Raw genomic sequence first — 21151 nt, forward strand, 5'->3', positions numbered from 1 at the left:
AGTAAGAAAGTCTGGTTTAAATGGAAAATAGTGCAGCGGTGACCCAAAATCAGTTTCGAAGAGCAATTTTTGAGCTCAGGCAGAATTTAAGGGAATCGTTTGTTTGATGGGTTTTCCTTTAAAGCGTCTGATGCAACACAAAGTCCGTCAAAATCCCTCACGCCTGTTTGTTTTCCAGTCTGGGGAATATTTATCCGAGCGAATCTGTGCTGCTCCAGTGAACCAGAAAGGATGCAGACGAATCAAGAGGGATACGAGTCTTACTTACTTAGATGGTGTATCTATATTTTAAACATAACGCCTTGGATTTTCAGTAGAAATAGAAAATGAAAAGGACTGCAGGATATGTAAGGTCACAGCGGTACTCTGACATTTTATTACTGGGCTGATGAGAACCGCATTAAATTCACATATTCTGGATGAATGGAAAGATTTCCTGCCTGGTCTAATGAGCTCGATTTACACACTGCACAGCTGGGAGTCCACTATCATGCTTCAGTGGTGCGTTTTAGGAAGCACAGAACAATGTATTGTGGGAAAATAAATATTTCATGCACGATACAAGAGATCTGTCACTTGTTAAGCATTTAATAAGCGGTTTATTTATTAGCGCAAAGAGGTTAAGGCTCTGGCTTAGTGATCAGGATGCTAAAAGAAATAAAAAGTCACGCTGAGGTGACTTAGCTAGCTAGCTAGCTAATGTTAGTTTCTAATCCATGAAGCAAGGTTTTTGTAACATTCATAGGTATAATGTATATTAGGGGGCATCGCATTTGTAATCCATTAGGCAAGGAACAAGCCACTTCAGAGCATGCTTTTATACGAAAACAAGCAATGAGAGCATGTGTGATGCGGTCCAGCACAAACGTGAGTTAGAGTTACCATCCTGAAGTAGAACATTTTCATAAAACAGCACGTCCCAAAGTGTTTTTAATTCTTCACATACCAAAGCAATTTTCCAAACATACTTTTGGCTTTAATTAATGAAAACGAAAAGTGGCACACTATTTATCTGTTCATAGCAACATTTAATGCTGAGAATGTCATCTAAAACAAGTTAGTTTGATAACTATTCCCCTTTAATTTACTGACCGTTACAAAAGCACTGACACTGGAGACTCCTTCCAAAAATGTTTTTTAAAAAAAACGTACTGAAAACATACAAATATCAATGATTATCCATCCATCCATTTTCTGTACCGCTTATAATACACGGGGTCACAGGGAGCCTGGAGCCTATCCCAGGGGATTCGGGGCACAAGGTGGGGGACACCCTGGACGGGGTGCCAATGCATCGCAGGGCACAAGCACACACACACACACACACACACACACACACTACAGACAATTTGGAAATGCCAATCAGTCTACAGTGTACGTCCTTGGACTGGGGGAGGAAACTGGAGTACCCGAAGCACGGGGAAAACATGTAAACTCCGAGCACACAGGGTAGCACACAGAGCACACCGTACCCTCCATAATCATACATGCTTTTCTTTATTAAATAATGTATTAATGTTACATTATGTCAAGCGTCCACCGTTCAAGTCCCTGTAAACGAGTTGTTGCTATAGAAACAATAACATTAGAACGAATGCATTAATATCGAACTGGGATTTGCCTTGCAGGAACGACTGTTGGAGCTGCCGTTATAGAAAACCTCCTGACCAATCGTAATTAGGAATTCAATAGAGCATTTCAGTTCAATAGTGAACACGTATGCAAAATGCTACAAATGCTGCTGATATAAACAGACGGCTAATTCAGGTGCTTTGGGAGACCGGAGTACACCTCTACAAAATGTAGTGCCTACCATGAAGGAAATCAAATGTGAAAGAAAAAACAGCATGGGTCTTTCTCTTGCCCTCGATGCTAAATTCACTACCGAAGCAATAGATAACAGTAAGGAGCTAATTACAGAGGGGATAAAGATGGCTTTGACGGTGGCCGTTTCAGATCGGCTCACTGCAGCAACAGCTGATGGCAGATAAGATTGTGAGCGCTGCCTGTAGCTAAAGTCCAAGATGGCTAATATCGCTGGTCTTGCCAAGGTCGTCTGACAGATGGCTCGTAATAAGCAGTTATGTCTTCACAGCTCTGCTTTTTACAGAGAGCCGATAAAGACAGAGAGCCTCTTCGCAGCTGCTGCACAAACCCGTAACAGTAACAGTGTATCTTTGGAAATGACATTGTATCATAATTACCACAGCACAAAGCCAATAAATAACCTCAAATCCGACTTGACTGTCTGTCTGCGCTGTGCTATAAGAATAAAAATGTCGTATTCGATCCCTGTTGCTGCAGAAACACCACACAAGATGCCAACTGTCCATTTCCCTCACGTGGTGAACTGCACAGGACAAGAGTGACTCTTATTACAGTATGTCTGAGTCCTGAAAAAGTCTCACTTTTCTACAGAAGGTAGAGGAGCGTTAGTCACCCATGAGCCACGATGTGATGGAGCAGCTCACTAGCTCTAATTAGGCAGCATTTGTTAGATGAAATGTAAGGAATAAAATACACGGGGAACGTTGTTCCAGGAAAATAATAAACAACAGGATGAGGTGATGAAGATGAGTAACCGTTACCACCCGACTATTACCAGCTCACTATTTTCCAATAACATTATGTCCTCAAGTGTTTTATTCAACAGCAATTTACCAACGAATTTAACAATTTTTTTTGATCAAAGTTGGTCTTATTGGTCTTCACTTTTTTTATGCATTCATAGTTATGTTTAATGCTTTATTATCCATTTATAGTTATGTTTAATGCTTTTTTATCCATTTATAGTTACATATAATGCTTTTTATCCCTTTATAGTTACATTTAATGCTTTTTTATCCATTTATAATTGTGTTTAATGCTAATTCCATCGTGGAACAGCCAATCAAAACAAGTTAGTTGCTGTTATTACTTAAACTCTTGTTCCTTCTCAAGCCTCTCTCTCTCTCTCTTTCTCTCTCTCTCTCTCTCTCGGTTAATATGACTCAAAAAATGCAAAAGAAAATGCAATTTTTCATTTAGTTAAAGAAAAAAGAAAAGAAGAAAAAAATCTACTTACATTTTAGGTTTTGGACTTTTCTGAATGAGATTTAAATCTAGATTGTTAAAAGATATAAAGAATTTCTTTCATGGGTTCATTTAGGTTATGGTTACATGTTTTGTTGCTGTTGCTGTTGTTTGCCTTCTTTTTTTTTTTTGTCCAAATTTTTAAGGATAAGGATACTTAGAGAGATCTTGCGCTTTTGCTTTTGCCTATTTCGACACCTTAAATATGATAGCATAACCGAAATTCAGGATTTAAAAAGGAGTGTCTTCCCCTTGCATCACCTTTCAAATTAAATCCCATATAATCTTATCCAGAAGTGTTTTTTTTCCTTTCCTGCACAGCGGGAGAACATCTGACACGAACTCAACCATCGACCAATTACTTAAAAAAGTGGATCAGGTGTGGCTCTGCTCATTTGCAGTAATATTATCGTGGATAAGATTGCAGACTGGACTTTCTTCCTCTCTCAGGGTCAAGCTCTTTGTTTTAAGGAAGAGTGGATTTTTGCAAATCACTGTAGCATGAATCTCTGAGAGACATCTGGGTCGCAATCTGTTACAGAGAGCAAGGGATAAAACCTACAAGGTCATTTTTCTACTCTGATACACTTGGGAATAACACTTGAGCCACAACACTTGACCCCAAGTTTCATTTCAGTACCACTGAAGGATGTGTGAGGAAAAAATGAAAGTATGCTTAAAAAAAAAAAAAAAAAACCAAACCAAACAAAACAAAACAAAAACAAGGCAGTGCAAATAATCCCTTCATTGGGCGTTGTTTGTTTTTCACATACTGTGTCTCTGTAAACTAATCCTCAAACAAGCGTTTTGAGGAAGCCAATTATACAATACGCAATTACCACGTACACTATTTCATATTTGGCTCTTGGTTTTGCTTACACAGAAGGCGTGGAGAGGCCGAAGTACTAAACAATGACTCTGGGAGACTGCCAAGTGAGCTTCGACATGATTACCCGATCTTATTACAAACCCGGAGAGTTTACTGTCTTTGCCGTGAAATAGAAATCAGTGTACTTTATATTGTGTGACATATAAACACACACTCCGATTTTTGAGCGTGACAGAACTGGATTTTGTAACTCCAAAAACGGACTGGTTTTGCAGATGGGCATGGTCACATGAGTGAAATAAGCCCTGCCACGCCCACTCTGACCTCAAATCCCATCTCTTTCTTCTGTTAATGAATCTAGCTTATGTTCACCACAAAAAAAAATATTTTAGCACGTGAAAATATCTTGAGTATGAACAAATGTGTCTAATATTGTTTATTATGAGATTATTCAACTCAAATATATACAGATTAAAGTTTAGAAAACAAATCCAGTCTTTAAGTATCTAGTTTGGGTGAGTCTCTGCCCATGGTAGCCTCAGATTCTTGTTCTTGGCTGACAGGAGTGGAATCCAGTGTGGGCTTCTGCTGTTGTAGCTCATTCATCTCAAGGTTCGATGTTTTGCGCATGCTGAGATGCTTTTCTGCACACCATGGTTGTAAAGAGTTATTATTCCTTCCTGTCAGCTCAAACCAGTCTGGAAATTTTCCTCTGTCCTGTCTTATCAACAAGGCGTTTCCACCCACAGAACTGTCTCACTCAATGCTTTCTGTTTTTCACACCGTTCGCTGTAAACTCTAGAAACTGTTTTGTGTGAAAATCTGAGGAGATGAGAAGTTTCTGAAATACTCAAATTAGCCCATCTGGCAGCAACAACCATACCACGATCAAAGTCACAGAGATCACATCCTGATGTTTGGTGTGAACATTAACTGAAGTTCTTGACCTGCACAGTACCTGCATAGTTTTATGCATTGTGCTGCTGCCACATAATTGGCTGATTGAATAACTTCAGAAATGAGCAGGTATACAGGTTGTGCAGGTATACAGGTACTATTAAAGTGGACAGAGTGAGTGTATGATTATTCAGCTTGTTTTTTTTATGATTTTATTTATTTCAAACTTTAAAAAACCTTATTCTATTTGCAGATCATTTGAATCTTTCTAGAAATAAATACTTATAATTAATATACATGCCGTTAGAACAAGATATGAAATTAGTTATATATTTGGTATACTATATATACATATATATATATATATATATATATATATATATATATATATATATATATATATATATATATATATATATGATAGGTCAGAAGGTGCTGATTAATCTTCTACAACTCGGAAAACTGTACCAGTGGCAAATCGTGGGTTTTATATTAACACACTCGTTCTAATACAGTACATTATCGTTTCTATAGTAACAGCTCATTTACAGGGACAGGGACAGGTATGGCATACACTGCCCATAATATAAGACTAAAAATTAATAAACAGATATCCATCCATCATATTTTCTTTGTTATTTAACAAAGAAAACCGTGTAATCGTCCTGTAAGGAGATGTTTATTTGTAGCATTAATGGAAGGAGACTCCAGTATCAGCACTTTGTAACAGTCAGAGGTACAGCTGTAACTTGAAGTTTTCTTCCAGGGGTAACATGACAATCTGCATTTTTAAAAAATTACTATCTTCAAGAAAGAGAAACAAAGAAATGTGACAGAAAGACTGTTTATAACTGCTATAGCGTAAGTGAGAACAGGAACGAATTGGATTCACGGACTTCTATGACATTAAATGAAATTTCACATATTTCCCCCTCATGCCGTGCACTGCATGCCGTGCCTCTCAGCACACACAGTACCTCACAGTGCTACGGCACATACTTCTGCATTGTTGTGTTTTGTTTATGTTGTCTCCCTAATGTGTCATGATTATTCTCTGTTTATATATATATATATATATATATATATATATATATATATATAGTTCTGGCCTTTCAAGAGGCAATGGTACAAACGCGTACAATCATCCCAATCCAGGTCAAGAGCTTCAGTTCAGGTTCATATCAAACATCAGAACGGCGAAAAAATGTGATCTCAGTGACTTTGACCATGGCATGTTTCTTGGTGCTGATCTCTTGGGATTTTCACACACACACACACACACACACACAAATCTCTAGAGTTTAGACAGAATGGTGTGAAAAACAAAACATCCAGTGAGCGGAAACTGGTGGAGATCAGAGGAGAATGATCATTTACATTACATTTATGGCATTTTGGCACATACCCTTATCAACTTAAATTGATCTAATTTATACGACTGAGTAAATTGAGGGCTAAGGGCCTTGCTCAAGGGCCCAACAGTAGTAGCTTGGCAGTGCTTAGGCTTGAACTCCTGACCTTCTGAGCAGTAACCCAGGGCCTTTAACCCCTTAGCCACCACTGCACCACAATCAGACTGGTTCGAGCTGATGGTAACTAAAATAAGCACTCTTTGTAAACGTAGTGACCAGAAAAGCATCTCAGAACATGCTATATGTTGAAAGTTTGGGTTGGATCGGCTACAATAGCAGAAGACCACATCAACTTGCACTCCTGTCAAACAAGAACAGGAATCTGAGGCTCAGTGAAACTGGTTAGATGTTGTCTCCCTAATGTGTCATGATTACTCTCACCTGTTTGCAGTTTGCCTCTTGATTAGTTTGTGTATTTAAGCCCTCATGTTTCTTTCTTCGTTGCAAGGTATACACTCAGTGTTTCATACCTGGCGATACCAATATAGTTCTGTTTTTAGCTATTTTGTGATATTCTGCCCAGCCTGGTTCATACCGTGTGCTCATCATCTAATCCTTGCCTGTTTTTGACATCATTTTTGGATTACGTCTCTATCTTGTTTGCTACGGTTAATAAAGCCATTGAGTATCTGCACTTGCATCCTCAACTGTTTCCTGATTAACTGTCAACTGTTTATACTCCTATAACTACATTTGATATTTTTCTGCAATATTAATAGGCCACGATGATGTGAAAGGACACATGATAAATGTACAGAAATTCATTTAATTGGTGTTTTTGTAAAAGTCAGCAACATCCAGACAATCCATGACACCTCAACAAGTCTATTCTGCACTGGCAAAACAAAACAAAACGAAAAAATATTCTGCAAATGCACAAGTGCGTTGTCTCCTAACACCTGAACATGCCTTTGGTCTTATACTGTATCTGGTCCTTTGTGTATCTCCCCATGTCCTAGACCTGTGTCATTTACCTCGTGCTGCTTTGCACTTGTATCGTCATTATGAAGTGTCCTCAGGCATTATAAAGGCAATGCTATTATCGTCATAAGGAGCACTTTAGTGATGGCAGGTGTGATGCAATACACGCTGTTCTTTTCGTAACGCTGTAAGACGAGGTGTAGGTTCATGTGCAGCAGTTCCTGCCTGCCAGAAGATGAAGCAACTAAGCTGACACATGCGGGTAACATTCACTAGCGATGCGTGACATGTTTTTCTGGAGAAAAAGAATGAAAGCTCTTACATGATCCTTTTACTTTCTGTTGACATGCATGTTGTGATATTGCTGCAAATATATATACAAGTCAGGGCTAGACAAGACAATACTCATGAGCATGGCTAAACGTCAGGTTTGTTACTTGGTTTATGCTTTTACGCTTGATCAATATATCAGGTGGGTAATATTATGGTGAATAAAACCCTAATCTTCTATCAAGTACCCTATTTAATACCTATGGCACTATTTCCTGCCGTTTTGTCACCATGTCTGAAAACATAATAGAGAAATTTGCCAATGTACAGCTTAGTGTGTATATGTTCCTTAGAGCAGGGGGTCTCTAACTTTATATAGTCAGGGACACATTTAACCGAAAACAAGTATGGACCATCCTTCTGTGAAAAACATCTTGGGTATATGCTGTATTAGAGCCAGAGAGTTTATTTCATTCCTGGCCTTTCAAGAGGCAATGGTACAAACGCGTACAATCATCCCAATCCAGGTCAAGAGCTTCAGTTCAGGTTCATATCAAACATCAGAACGGTGAAAAAATGTGATCTCAGTGACTTTGACCATGGCATGTTTCTTGGTGCTGATCTCTTGGGATTTTCACACACACACACACACACACACACACACACACACACACACACACACACACACACACACACAAGAAAATCTCTAGAGTTTAGACAGAATGGTGTGAAAAACAAAACATCTAGTGAGTGGAAACTGGTGGAGATCAGAGGAGAATGATCATTTACATTACATTTATGGCATTTTGGCAGATGCACTTATTGACTTAAATTGATCTAATTTATACAACTGAGTAAATTGAGGGCTAAGGGCCTTGCCCAAGGGCCCAACAGTAGTAGCTTGGCAGTGCTTAGGCTTGAACTCCTGACCTTCTGAGCAGAAACCCAGAGCCTTTAACCCCTTAGCCACCACTGCACCACAATCAGACTGGTTCGAGCTGATGGTAACTAAAATAAGCACTCTTTGCAACTGTAGTGACCAGAAAAGCATCTCAGAACATGCTATACGTTGAAAGTTTGGGTTGGATCGGCTACAATAGCAGAAGACCACATCAACTTGCACTCCTGTCAAACAAGAACAGGAATCTGAGGCTCAGTGAAACTGGTTAGACGAAGACTGGGAAAAGAACAGGTGATGTTTTTCCAGTCTTCAACCATAAAATTAAAAGAGATTTATTTTATGTACTTCCTTAACTTTTTTAATCATTCCTTAAGGCTTGTTGAGTTGTTTTTTTTAATATTATTATTATTATTATTATTATTATTGGGTCTATTTAATTTCTAGCTGCTTATAATTCATGACATATTTTTCCCCCACATATTATTCAGATCCTATTAGATGTTGCACTATGAGTCATCTAATATTACTCCTGCAATGCTTAAAACAATATCCACAAAATCATTCTCACATCAATGATCTAATCCAGATAATCCAGTTAATATGGAGGGCTTTACTGCAGGTAAACGTGGAAGCTGCCTGGACTGGAAGCTCTTCTTGAGAATTGTGTTACAGTAAATGATTAGGTTTTTATTCATTAACATCTCTGATCAGCTCACACGCTCATCGATGTAATACCATTAAGGAGTGACATCTCATTTACCACTGCCTTGTTTCCTACTGAGAGATTTTAAATGGCTGAAAATGCTCTGCTTCGGCACTTTAGGTGTCACTAAATCTATGAGTAATTGGAGGAATGGACACTTCTGCAACAGACTCGACTATTTCTCTGTTGTTGGCTCTGTGCCTGGCCGGCCAGAAGGAACCGCAATTCCATCTTCTGACTCCTGCCAGCATTCGCAGTGGCAACCGGCAAGAACGTTCACGTATGTATTTTGTGCGCTCACCAGAAAGATCTGTCCTGAAAAATCACGTGTGCATTTAAGCAGCAGATCAGGAGCTACTCACTAATTCCCCTGCTGTCACACATCCACATGCTGAAAATGCTCTAAGGTTGAGCTCATCGCTGGAGAGCAGAGGAAACACACATGAAAGTCAGGATCACGTGGCTGAAGGTCACCTCAGGACATAAAAATAGCACTCATTCATCTTATGGAACTGGCGGTCAGTCACTTCATTCATGAGACCAACTGATTTCAACATTCTGTAACTGATACAAATTTTAAAGAGCTACGAACTGTAAATGATCATATACTCTACACCTGTTGTCATGTCGTAGTGTCTTAAATTAAACAGCAACAGTTTTAAAGGACTTTAGCGAATGATTTTTTTTTCAATTTCTTAAACTTAACGAGCGGAAATTTATCACCTCAGTATTAGGAATAAATAATAAATAGCAGTAATGAATATATTCAACCTTCACAATTACAAGCTTTAACAATGATGATTACTAATCAGGATAAGCGGTACAGAAAATGGATGGATGGATGGATGGATTACTGATCAAACCAACAATTGCCATATTTTCTGGTTTATTTAATGATGCTCATACTGTATGTTGTATAACATAAAAGTAGTACAACAATGATGATTTAACAGTGAATTAAACTGTTGTCTGAATTTTATACTGCACACAAAGAAGGACTCAAATATGATAATAATGATAACAACAACAACAATAATAATAATAATAATAATAATAATAATAATAATAAACAGTATTTCTTCTATTCCTAAATACTCATGTTCCTAAGTGAAACTTTCCCATATATATGCATACTTATATACATACATACTTTTATATATATATATATATATATATATATATATATATATATATATATATATATATATATATATATATATACACACACACACATATATATATATATATATGACTTAATTATAGAGATCAACCCCATTTTTGCCAGATTACATATATTTATATGGAATCAAAATTGTACCGCTTGAATAACTGTGATTTTGTATGAACTATGACCTAAATATCGTGTGATACAGAGTGATATACAGTTTAGAGCTTAGACCTTAACGTATGCGTCTGTGAGACATCGTCCACCTCAATGGCTTTTCTAAATCATCCTCAGCATCCTACAGTGAGCCGTCCAGCTCACACTACAAGCAACAAAAGATGGATTTCAGACAGCAACTCAATGAAAGAGCTCACCAATGTGTCCAAGTCAGCTGCTGTAGATCACCGTGAAACCTGTGGGAAGCTTAAAGAAGCCTTGACAAATGCACACTAATGTTACAAACACTACATCACGTTTATAGTACTCCGAGAAGTGTATCCACTTCTAATAAAGACTAAAGACTCATAACAGTGATAAACAGCAGAACAGTTGAATGATTTCTCTTCTAACAGTCACGTCCTGGATCATAAGCACGCTTTCAGGCTTCCTACAAGTCTAAAATTCTTCACTCGAAAGCTATATGCTGTCTAACTTTGTGTCTAGGGCCCCTAATGAGTCCATATATCACCTCCTTAAATGAAAGCCATGTGTGATGATGATCTCAGGCTGCATTCCTGCCTTTTCAGTATGCCACGCACGTATTAGAGGTAATTGGAACTTTTAGTAAAACGCTGCCACTTATAAAAGACATCAGTGCTCTATGAATGAGCGATGAGGCAGAGATGAACCACAGGACAGGAAGGGTAAATCAAAACCACACACACACCGTGTAACCCGTAAGCCCTTTCACTTTGCCGGCGGGAAATCCGCGACGTGATTATGAGGGGCGATAAATTAACCTTTCACTTAGTACTTTCATCGGCTTACAAAGCTTGTCTTATTTCATTGATTGAACTCATTTCTAAAAGGAGGTATTTCTAAAAGGACAGCAACAGAACGAGAGAATTTCACTTGCTTAAAATAAATACAAAAGTCTGGATACTGGCTTAAATACTGGCCATTGTTTCGTAGTAATCTCACACTGAGAAATATTCGCAGATTGGAAAATTTGCAGATTCCAGATCTGCAAATTTCAGATCTAGATAGCCTTAGGTTAAACTAAATACATTTAAAAATAATTTAGATTTGCAGCAGTGAAACACCTAATATAATATTACTTGTGAAAATTATTAACATGTGAATAAAATATATCCGTTCATGTGTATTTTACGGCTAGAAACAAATAAGCAAATTATGACATCATAAGCATGTTAATCCCCCCCAATATTCCCATGCAACATGCTGTGAAATATTTCTATAACTATACAGATACATGACAAATTAACTGAAAAAAAAAATGCAGCTCTGTTACATCGCAACGTTCTTCTGATTGCTCAGATAATGAAACATTTCTATTCGGCTGGGCGTGGCTTCTTCCAGATTGACTCCGCCCCCATCCACTGGAGGGATCATCTCTGAATGATTTGATGAGGGTGTACATGATGTAAATCATATGCTACGGCCTTCACACTCACCACATCTCAACCCAGATGAGCATGTTCTGGATTTTGGAGCAATTTTAGACCACCATCATCACAACAGCAGTTGTGAGGGAATATCTTTTGGAAGAATGGTGTTCATTGCTCCTAGACAGTTCCCGAGACTTGCAGAATGGATGACAAGGTGTGCAATGAAGCTGTTCTGGCAGCTCATAGTGGTTTAAAACACCTTTCTAAAACACTTTATAATAGTTTTTCCTTTAATTGGTCAGCCATTAGTGTTAAATAGAACACTGACTCATATACCACCCAATACATCAATGAAACTGTTACATCAAACAACCAGATTGAGAATCCTTTCATTCTGACCTACATACACTGGCATTTCATTATGAAATATGGATATTAATAAATAATTTGTATAAAGCAAAAAAAAAAAAACCATGTTTATTTATTTATTTATTTATTCATTTCGTCAGGACATATTTCGTCTCTTAACAGATTCCCAATTCACGTCAAAGCCTTCTGGATGATTGGCATTTTTCATTTGTATTTTTTTTTTAAGTGCCAGGAAGATTTTCATCTGTTCTTAAGACGAGCCAAGTCACCGCTAATTAGTATTTTATCCTTGTTCATTTGCAACATGTCCTAAAAAATCCATTCAACTGAATAGGGGTGTGTTTCCGTCCTCTCGTGTGTATTACTGTGTGTATTTTCAAGCCCAGTCTGCATATCTGAAAGATGTAATCTACTACAAGATATAAAAAGAAATAATAATCGATGAAGATGCTGCTACTCATCTGAAAATCATGGTGCGAGAGGGTTAGCTGTTTATGTTACATTCTACCACAGCGATGTTAAATTCTCGTATTTGATCGGTTATGTTTTTAACCAAGCTCTTGATGAAGGTTCTACATCAGCAGCCCTGACAGTAGTTCAGGATGTAAGGTTTATTTGAATGCGCTCATTTGAATATGTTATTGTTTCTATACAAACAGCTCAAGAGGAAATGTGCAATTGGCATTTTTTGGAAGGAGTCTCCAGTGTATGTAAGTTTTCTGCCATGGGAAAGTCTTCAGGACAGAGTTAAAGCATGTTGAATGTTTAAAGCTGTGATAACAGGATTTAAGCAGTTTTGTGAAACTCTAAAAGGATTTTTTTTTTTTTTTTAAAGATGGTGACATTTTTTAATATTATCAAATTTTGTGCTGGGAAATTGCTCTGGTATAAGAGGAATAAAACTACTTTAAGACATTTATTTGTAAATAGTCGACTCTGGCATGGTAACAGTAACTCTGCACTCCATCATTGATTCATTTCCTATAACAGTGCAAACCATCATATTTTAATTCATTCCTCAAAAATGTGGCTCAAAGGATAGGCGAGTATGTATGATTCGTATCTAGCAAGAAGTTGCATGCATGCACAAGATGCGTGTCGTTTGGTGTGAGAAATTGGCTTCAAATTAGGAGACGTAAGTAAGGAAGGTGTGCCATTATATACTTTTTTTTTAAGCAATCAGTCAATGACTCACTTCATAACCGTTTCAGTACTGTGAAAACCAGCAAGTTTTAACAAGAGGCTAAGAGGAGGAACAAGAACAGCTTTCTTAAAAATAAAAAAGATGGGGGGGTAGCTATCAGAGTTTCAGAAACTCTAAAGAACAAAAGTCCATCATTTCCCACTGAGATTTTTTTTTTTAAATGGAGAGAGCAGGCAGCAACCTATAAACTAGAGATAGGGCGTTGTTTCGGTTTTTCTTTTAGTTTGTTATCTCACATGGTAGCATCCCTAGACAAAAGCTGAAGTAGACAGAGCAGTCTTATAAACAATCTCCAAAGCACAAGCTACTTCACGGTACACCACAAAATTACTCTGATCATTAAAACGAGTTAGACTCTTATGCAGTTTTGAAATCCAGAGAGCATTGGTGGAAATGTTAAAAATATACACCCTGGTGGTACTGTAGTGTTCCAACACACATACAAACACACATAATATTGTGATTACTAAGAAAATATTGACAGTTTTTTTTAGGAAATCTACAAAAAATTGTAATAACTTACATAATATTAAAAAAATTTAATAAAATAAATGCATTTTACTAAAAAAAAAATAACAGAGACTTTGCCATTTTGCAATTTCTCCTATCTTCTTGCACTCACTTTGCACTTTTCTGGTCTGTTGGTTAAAAAAAAAAAAAGTGCATTTTTGATATAATTGTACAAGAAAGAAAAAGGAGAGGCTGGTGGGCTGCTGTAACATACAGTAATTGAGAACAGGAACTTGTTTCATAGTCATTCCACGCCATTAAATGTAACTACAAATGCATATAAGTACAAAAAATTGTTGTAAAAACATAATAATAAAAGACAGAAAATGCTAAGATGTAATTGGGACTTAATGGTTTTGCCATGGTAACAGTAACTCTGCTTCATGTAAGGCTGCCTTTGATTATTTTCCTACAACTCCATGCCCTAAAGTTTTTTACGCCTTACTTACACCCTCTAGAAAAACCATATGCTTTTGTAGCATCTTGTCAGGGTTATATAATGCTTGCTAGCTTGATGCTGCCCCAAAGTCAATCAAGTAGGTGTTTATATTTACCTTTTTAGAGTAAAAATGAAAAATAAAAACAATAAGACAGAAATAGGTCATTGTAGCATTACTTATGGATTAATATGTTCTACATATTCAGAAAGGAAAAAGAATTGCATTTACTCGTTCTGAATCTTAACTAAACTCATTAATATCTTACCTGAAGTCATTTTAAATTTAGTGCCAGCTGGACGCCAACCCAGGGAAATTTCCTGGAGCATTCAAAAAAAACAAATTTCCTCCTTTTCTTGACAACAGAAAGAATGTTACTACATCACCTAAAACTTAATAAACTATTTTGGTAATATTTCAAGTGAATCAAGGTTAATACTACAAGCATAGAAAAAAAATGATTACTCCATCCCTCATTTAAAAGACATTTGGTGTCTGGAAATTTCAGATTAAACAAAGGCATCCTAGAGGGTCCAGACTAACTAGACATTTCTGATGACTCAGACTGCATCATGAGGTGCTACCTATTGGATTCTGGGTGTGAGGGCTTGGTGGTCAAGGCTATGGGTTATTGATCAGAAGGTCAGGGGTTCAAGCCCCAGCACTGCCAAACTGCCACTGTTGGGCCCTTGAGCAAGGCCCTTATCCCTCTTTGCTCCAGGGGTGCTGTATCATGGCTGACCCTGCGCTCTGACCCAAACTTCCCCACCAAATGCTGGGGTATGCGAAGAAAAGAATTTCACTGTGCTGTAATGTATATGTGATTAATAAAGACTCCTTATCTTTATCATTACAGCTGCCAGTGGTGTCTCTCCACATCGAACACCATCTGATTGGCAGTAAGGGTATTGCTAAACACGCTTCCCGTTCCACAGAGCATTCTGAGAAATCACATGCAAGCTTGAACTGATATAAATAAGATATGAACCACAGCACAGGAACATTCGAAGGAGAACAGGCAATTATTTTATTATTTTTGCTGAAATAAAAATAGTAGCAGTTTGAGGGATAGTCTAAGAGTAGTGGTCAGTGTAGCTTACAAATGTAGCTTTCATGTAGACAGCCTGGGGCCAATTTGTAAAAGATTTTCAGAGAGGACAGTAAGCTTAAACCACAGAGGGGTTGGGTTTATATTTCGATGCAGCTAGCATGGTTCTGCTCTGGAATTTATTTCCCCCCTCTACAGTACTGTACATTATAACTACATTCATCATTTGTTTAAATGCACAGATCTTTAATTTCTTAACTCATCAGGCTATAAGGAGTGAATCTAAATTCCTAACAAACCTAAACTTTAACAGATGTGACGGTGAGAATGAGAAACAAAAATGGATGCCAAGCATAGAAGCTAGCTATGAGACTAAGAATCTATCTAGCTAGCACATAGCTGTTAAGTCGGTTATACAGACAACAGAAAGGAAAAATGTCAGTAGAAACAAGACAAACTTTCTGAATATGTTAACACCTTTGCTGTTATATTGTGGGGAAAAAAAAGACACTATGTAACTAAAATTAAAGTCACTACACTAGCATCAACCAAACTAGCTAGCACATAGTTGTGAAATCTATACAGATAACAGAAAAGCAGAATGATTGAAAACAAGACATACTTCTTGGAAATATTAACATTTCCCCCAGATTTGTTAGGACATTATGAAGAAAATACACATTGTAAATAAAACAACATCCAATAACACTTAGCATCAACCAAACTAGCTAGCACATAGCTGTTTAGTCTGTTATACGCACAACAGACAGGAAGAATGACAGTAGAAACAAGACAAGCATCTTGGGAATATTAGCATTTTCCTCAGATTTGGTATTAAATTGTGAAAAAAGACACTATATGACTAATATTGTAGTGTAATTACACTTAGCATCAACCAAACTAGCTGGTAAGTCTGTCATACAGATATAGAAAATCAAAATGACAGTGGAAAACTTTTTGGGAATATTAACATTTTCCTCAGATTTGTTGTTATGAAGAAAAGACACTGTCGGACTAAAATTACACTATAATTACAATCTTTAGCCAAAGGTGTGTGGTGTTAAACAGCCACCATGTTAAAAAAAGAATTGCTGTCAACATCATATCACAAGTCAAGCCATTCATGTGGAAGCTTTTCATAAACATGGTGAAAGCATGACCGTATCTGAAAGCACAAATGTATTTGTAATATTAGTCCTATGATTAATTGCAGTTTATATCAGACAGCTGTAATCAGAGAATGAGAATCAGAGAACATACAGCATAAATAGACAAATGAACAACCTAAATTGGACCAACAATTGAATATATATATATATATATATATATATATATATATATATATATATATATACACGCACACACACACACACACACACACACATACACAGTATATATTCCAGAAAGTCTAAGGCTGTTTCTTGCTGAGTAAACAAACCCAGTTAATGTTCTGTCATTGAAGCAATCAATGACCTTCTGGTCTCGGTACAAGATGTATTTCAAGAAAAGATTAACGCCGGGTCAGCAGCAACACCATTCTTTGTGACAAGTTTCAACAGGAAAAGAAGGATGGAAGGAAAAGGAGGGAGAGAAAGGCATCATGTTAATTGCAACAGTGCCATAATGGAGCTATGCCTTATGAATGTAATTCGTCCTTCTAAATGGAAATTAGACACATAATTGCTAGTAAGGTCCAAGTGACTGCATATCGATTATAGAAATGAACCTACTTCTACAATCCGTCTTATGTTGTGCACAGCATAACCCAACGCCGTTGTGTTGGTTGGATCATTCGTCACAATGGAATATTTCCAGCTCTGAAAACTGAGCGCCAGGGCGGACCAGGCCTCCCATTGATTCTGCACTTCCTCTGATTTGAAAGGCTCTGGCATGGAAATAAACTCAAACCCACAATAGTGGCGGAAAAAAACCAACAACACTTTCAGCCTATTGGATAGAGAAGAGAAAGTTCATGCTGCGGATGCAAATAGTGCTTCACTGACCATAAACTGCAATCATCCCAGTTGCTGTGGAAACCGCCCAGTGGAGATTGTTCACCCTGCCACTCAAAGCCAAGATAAGGCTTATTCAGTATTGCTTTTAGGGCCTAAGTATATAGCGTGTACTATATGTGAGGCTAATCATATCTAATACCACTGAGACGCAAAATCTGGAAAATCACTGAATCTCATAGAACAATGATTCAGCAAACAAAAATAGAGGCGGATCAGGGTTCGTCTTTGTAACATTACATATTTGAATGGGTCATAACATGAGTTTTAATGTTTTCCTTCTGTTTGGGAGTGTAATATATCTGTTTGTGCATGTATAAGCTCCTCATATTTTCCTGCAAAGGGATTTATTCTATCTAACAGCGATAGATCTAACCAGATCTAACATAACAGCTAACAGCTCCAGACCTGCCCAAAACACCTCGTTCGAAGTCCAGATTTACTTCCGTAATTTCTCTATGTGCACTATTCTCTATGAGCATAAACCCACCCTCCTGAGCAGTACAACCCAAATGTTTGCTTGTGCACAGCGCATTTTAGGGCAGACAGCTTCCCGAACCTGGGCGAGTACAAGGCAGGCTATACACAAAGGCTACTCCTGAAAAATGGGGCGATTCCCACTTTGCTCATACAATCTTGTGCTTCTGAATCAGAACCTGTAAGTGTGTTTGATTATTTTATGAAGTATCTTCTATTGACTCTTCAAATGTGGAGTTTTGTGTTGTGGCTCGGTTGTAGACCTCTGCTAACGTGCTAGCTAAAGTTTGCTAAGTTGCCTCCTTTTTTAATGTTTGTTTGTATGTTGGTGGTCTGACAGAGACATTGATTGTAGCTGATGTTATGATTGGATCTTGAAACGGTTTATATCAATCGAATCACAAGAATCCAAGCTTTCCAAAGATATATTGCATGAGTACCTATGTACAGCAAATGTGTATAGCATAGTTAGTCACGCCGGTGGGGTCTGAATTTACATCGTATCTGAAAGGTTAGAGAGTTCAAGGGCGTAACCATGGTATGGACATTGGGGAGGTCCCCCCACACCCAAACATCCAAGGTTTGATACTGAAAATTCGCATATTTAGAACATAGTTTTAGGATTACAGTTACCGTTTGAATTCACGTGATTTCTGATTTCTAAGCTCCCACAGCATGGGGAAATTGTGGCGTGCTGTGGACGTCCTGTGGGCAGATGTATTCTCTGCTCCATAACCTACCATGAGACCTACCACACCAAGTAGCGGCGAGCTAAGATGTGTGCAGGCAAACCACACACGCTAACATTTAAACACGCAATCACGACTTTTAAACAAACTCAGAAGGGATGGCTACCTATGAAACTAAATTCAACACTATATATGTTGTAAATACAATTTCCCCACAGATGCTTCCAAGCAATGCTGTGCTGCCTGCATTCTGACCAGGTACCATTATTTTCTCCGAAGAGCAATGACTGACTTAGATGATCATTTTAATTTGATAAACTGAATATTCTGTTTGTGTAACTAGTGTCATTTATTATGTTAATGTCATCATGCTGTTTAGCTTGCTATGTAATAAGTGTACAAAGTGTACAACAATATATAGTGGTAACCTGAAACGTTAGCTATGTAAAGGGTACTGGAGTTTTCTTTTCTTAATTCTAAAGACAAACTGCTATAATTGTTCTGAATGGATAACTACAATATGGCCACAACTCAGACGTTAGTTCCATATCTCTTGTTGCCAAGCTAGCACATCTCAGCATTATGCTGAGCCTCATATTTTTAAAATCACTTAGTTGTCCTTAGCACAAATGTAGTGTAAAGGAACGAAATCCTGTGCAAGTTTCCTCACTTTCACTTGCATCTGTAACAGTCTGTCACAACATGAGGGTTCACAACGAACTCGGCGGGAGGATATGCAAGTGAATGTAACATCACTGGTCAAAAACTGGAACTGACGTTAGCCTAGCCTACTTCGTGGGTGTGTAAATATCAAAAGTTAATTGACATTCTTAAGAACAAACCAAGCCATGGTATAATGCCTTCTATACTAAGCTAAGGTTACCTACTATTTAGGTATCTAGTTACTTACTGTCTGAAAAAAAGCTCGTATGCTCTGCTGCACTTTTCTACGCTTGGCTGCTGTCTCCATTTCTTACAGACTGAGCTGCTAAAATATATTAACGAACTTGCGTTGAGTATGGGCACAACCAAGTGTACAATTGAATGGGGGGCACACACCTATTTTCCTTAACAAACGGAAATATATTAAAAAGGAATAGACATAAATAAATAGAATAGATGAAGAAAAGACAGATCCATTGGCAGAGTTCATTAAAGGGGGACATATAGAAAATATTTTGTACTGAATTTTGGGGGGGACAGATTGGTATTTCCTCAACATTGGGGGGACACGACACCCCAAAGAATGTGTTGTTACACCCATGAGAGAGTTACAAAATAAAAACTTACCACCAGGAAACATTCTGCTCATGTCATGTTTGCTTCCTCTTGATCACCCGCATGATCAATGTAATATAATGTTTAAAAAAAATTGCCTATATTTAAAGAAAGAACAACAGACAGCCTAAAACAAAACCCTGTGAGACAATATATTACACTATTGTTTAGCCAATTTGTTACAGGGAAATTCAGGAATGCTCTAAGACTTTATAGATTTAAAAACATACATGTTTAGGCTAGTTAATTCATTAATGCTTGCAAAGAGTAACATTGTAACATCGTAAATTCTTTATTTATCATAAATTCTTTGTTACTGTATATACAGAACACTGCCACTCAAATGTTTGTGAACACATGTAGTTTCTTGTTTTATTACAGTTTCAGCTGAGACTTGTCTTAGAGTTAATATTAGACAGTGTTCGTATCAACTACAAGACAAATATATGTTGTTTGAGTATTCCCCTTTCTTGAAGTTCAACCAAAAATGGTTGAACGTCAGTCTTTTGACTGGCAGTGTATAACGCATATTGAGATTCAAATGAAATCTGCTTTATAAACCGTTTATTTATATAAGTTTATTACTGTGTAATGTTATACCACCTATAATTGATCTATAGTTGATCCAGTGGAGGTTATTGTGCACCTGAGTAGGTACACAATGGTTATTTGCCTTGTGGTAAACACACTGGCTTTCAGGACAAAAACAAACAGCAAATGATTTCATTGCTCTGTGCTGAGCGTGGTGTCTCACATCGATAAATGTCAGAAGGAAGAAAACCCTGTTTGCTTGTTCAGCTGTTTCTGCACGCTGTCATTACATTTATTAAGCTAACCATAATTAATGTCTGTCATATCTGTTGGAAATGTCATGCTGTAGAGAAAATGAACTCAAAACAAAGTACAGACGTAGTGTGGGTTTCAGTGAATAAAAGGTATGTTGTCAAAATGACACCATGCTAATTAGCCGTTCCGTCATTAGCCACATTAACGCCGTCGCTCTGGTAATCAACTATGTCGTTTATTTTGCTAGAAAATTTGAGCTGTTGTTTGTTAGAGAATTCATAGCTGTAATGACTTTAGGAATTAATTATCGAGTTCCTCTGAAGCCAGAGAAATGCTGGAGGTTTTACAAACTTAAACAAGAAACAGCAAATGAATATGGATTCATTGTTAGCAAGTGGCTATGCCACAACAACAAGACTTTGATCGACACAGAGGGAGTAAAATTGCTAACAAGAAACTCTTAGCAAATTGAGAGAAAAGAGAGAAAAACAGAGTTTTATTTTAGCATACACTAGTGGATGAAACGTATTTTTTATTTTAAGAAAACGGTGACGCAATTGTCAGGTGTGATTGCTTGTTAAGCTTTTTCTTTTTTTCTTTTCT

General features: G+C 37.4%; 1 protein-coding gene across 6 annotated transcripts in view; it reads right to left on the reverse strand.

Annotated features, from left to right (window-relative positions):
* LOC108254997 (band 4.1-like protein 1) overlaps positions 1-21151 on the reverse strand; it is a 101631-nt gene that overhangs the window by 61202 nt on the left and 19278 nt on the right. The gene's annotated exons all lie outside the window — the stretch shown is intronic.

The sequence above is a fragment of the Ictalurus punctatus genome, chromosome 21 (genome assembly GCF_001660625.3).
Source record: "Ictalurus punctatus breed USDA103 chromosome 21, Coco_2.0, whole genome shotgun sequence".
In the NCBI taxonomy this organism is placed as follows: Eukaryota; Metazoa; Chordata; class Actinopteri; order Siluriformes; family Ictaluridae; genus Ictalurus; species Ictalurus punctatus.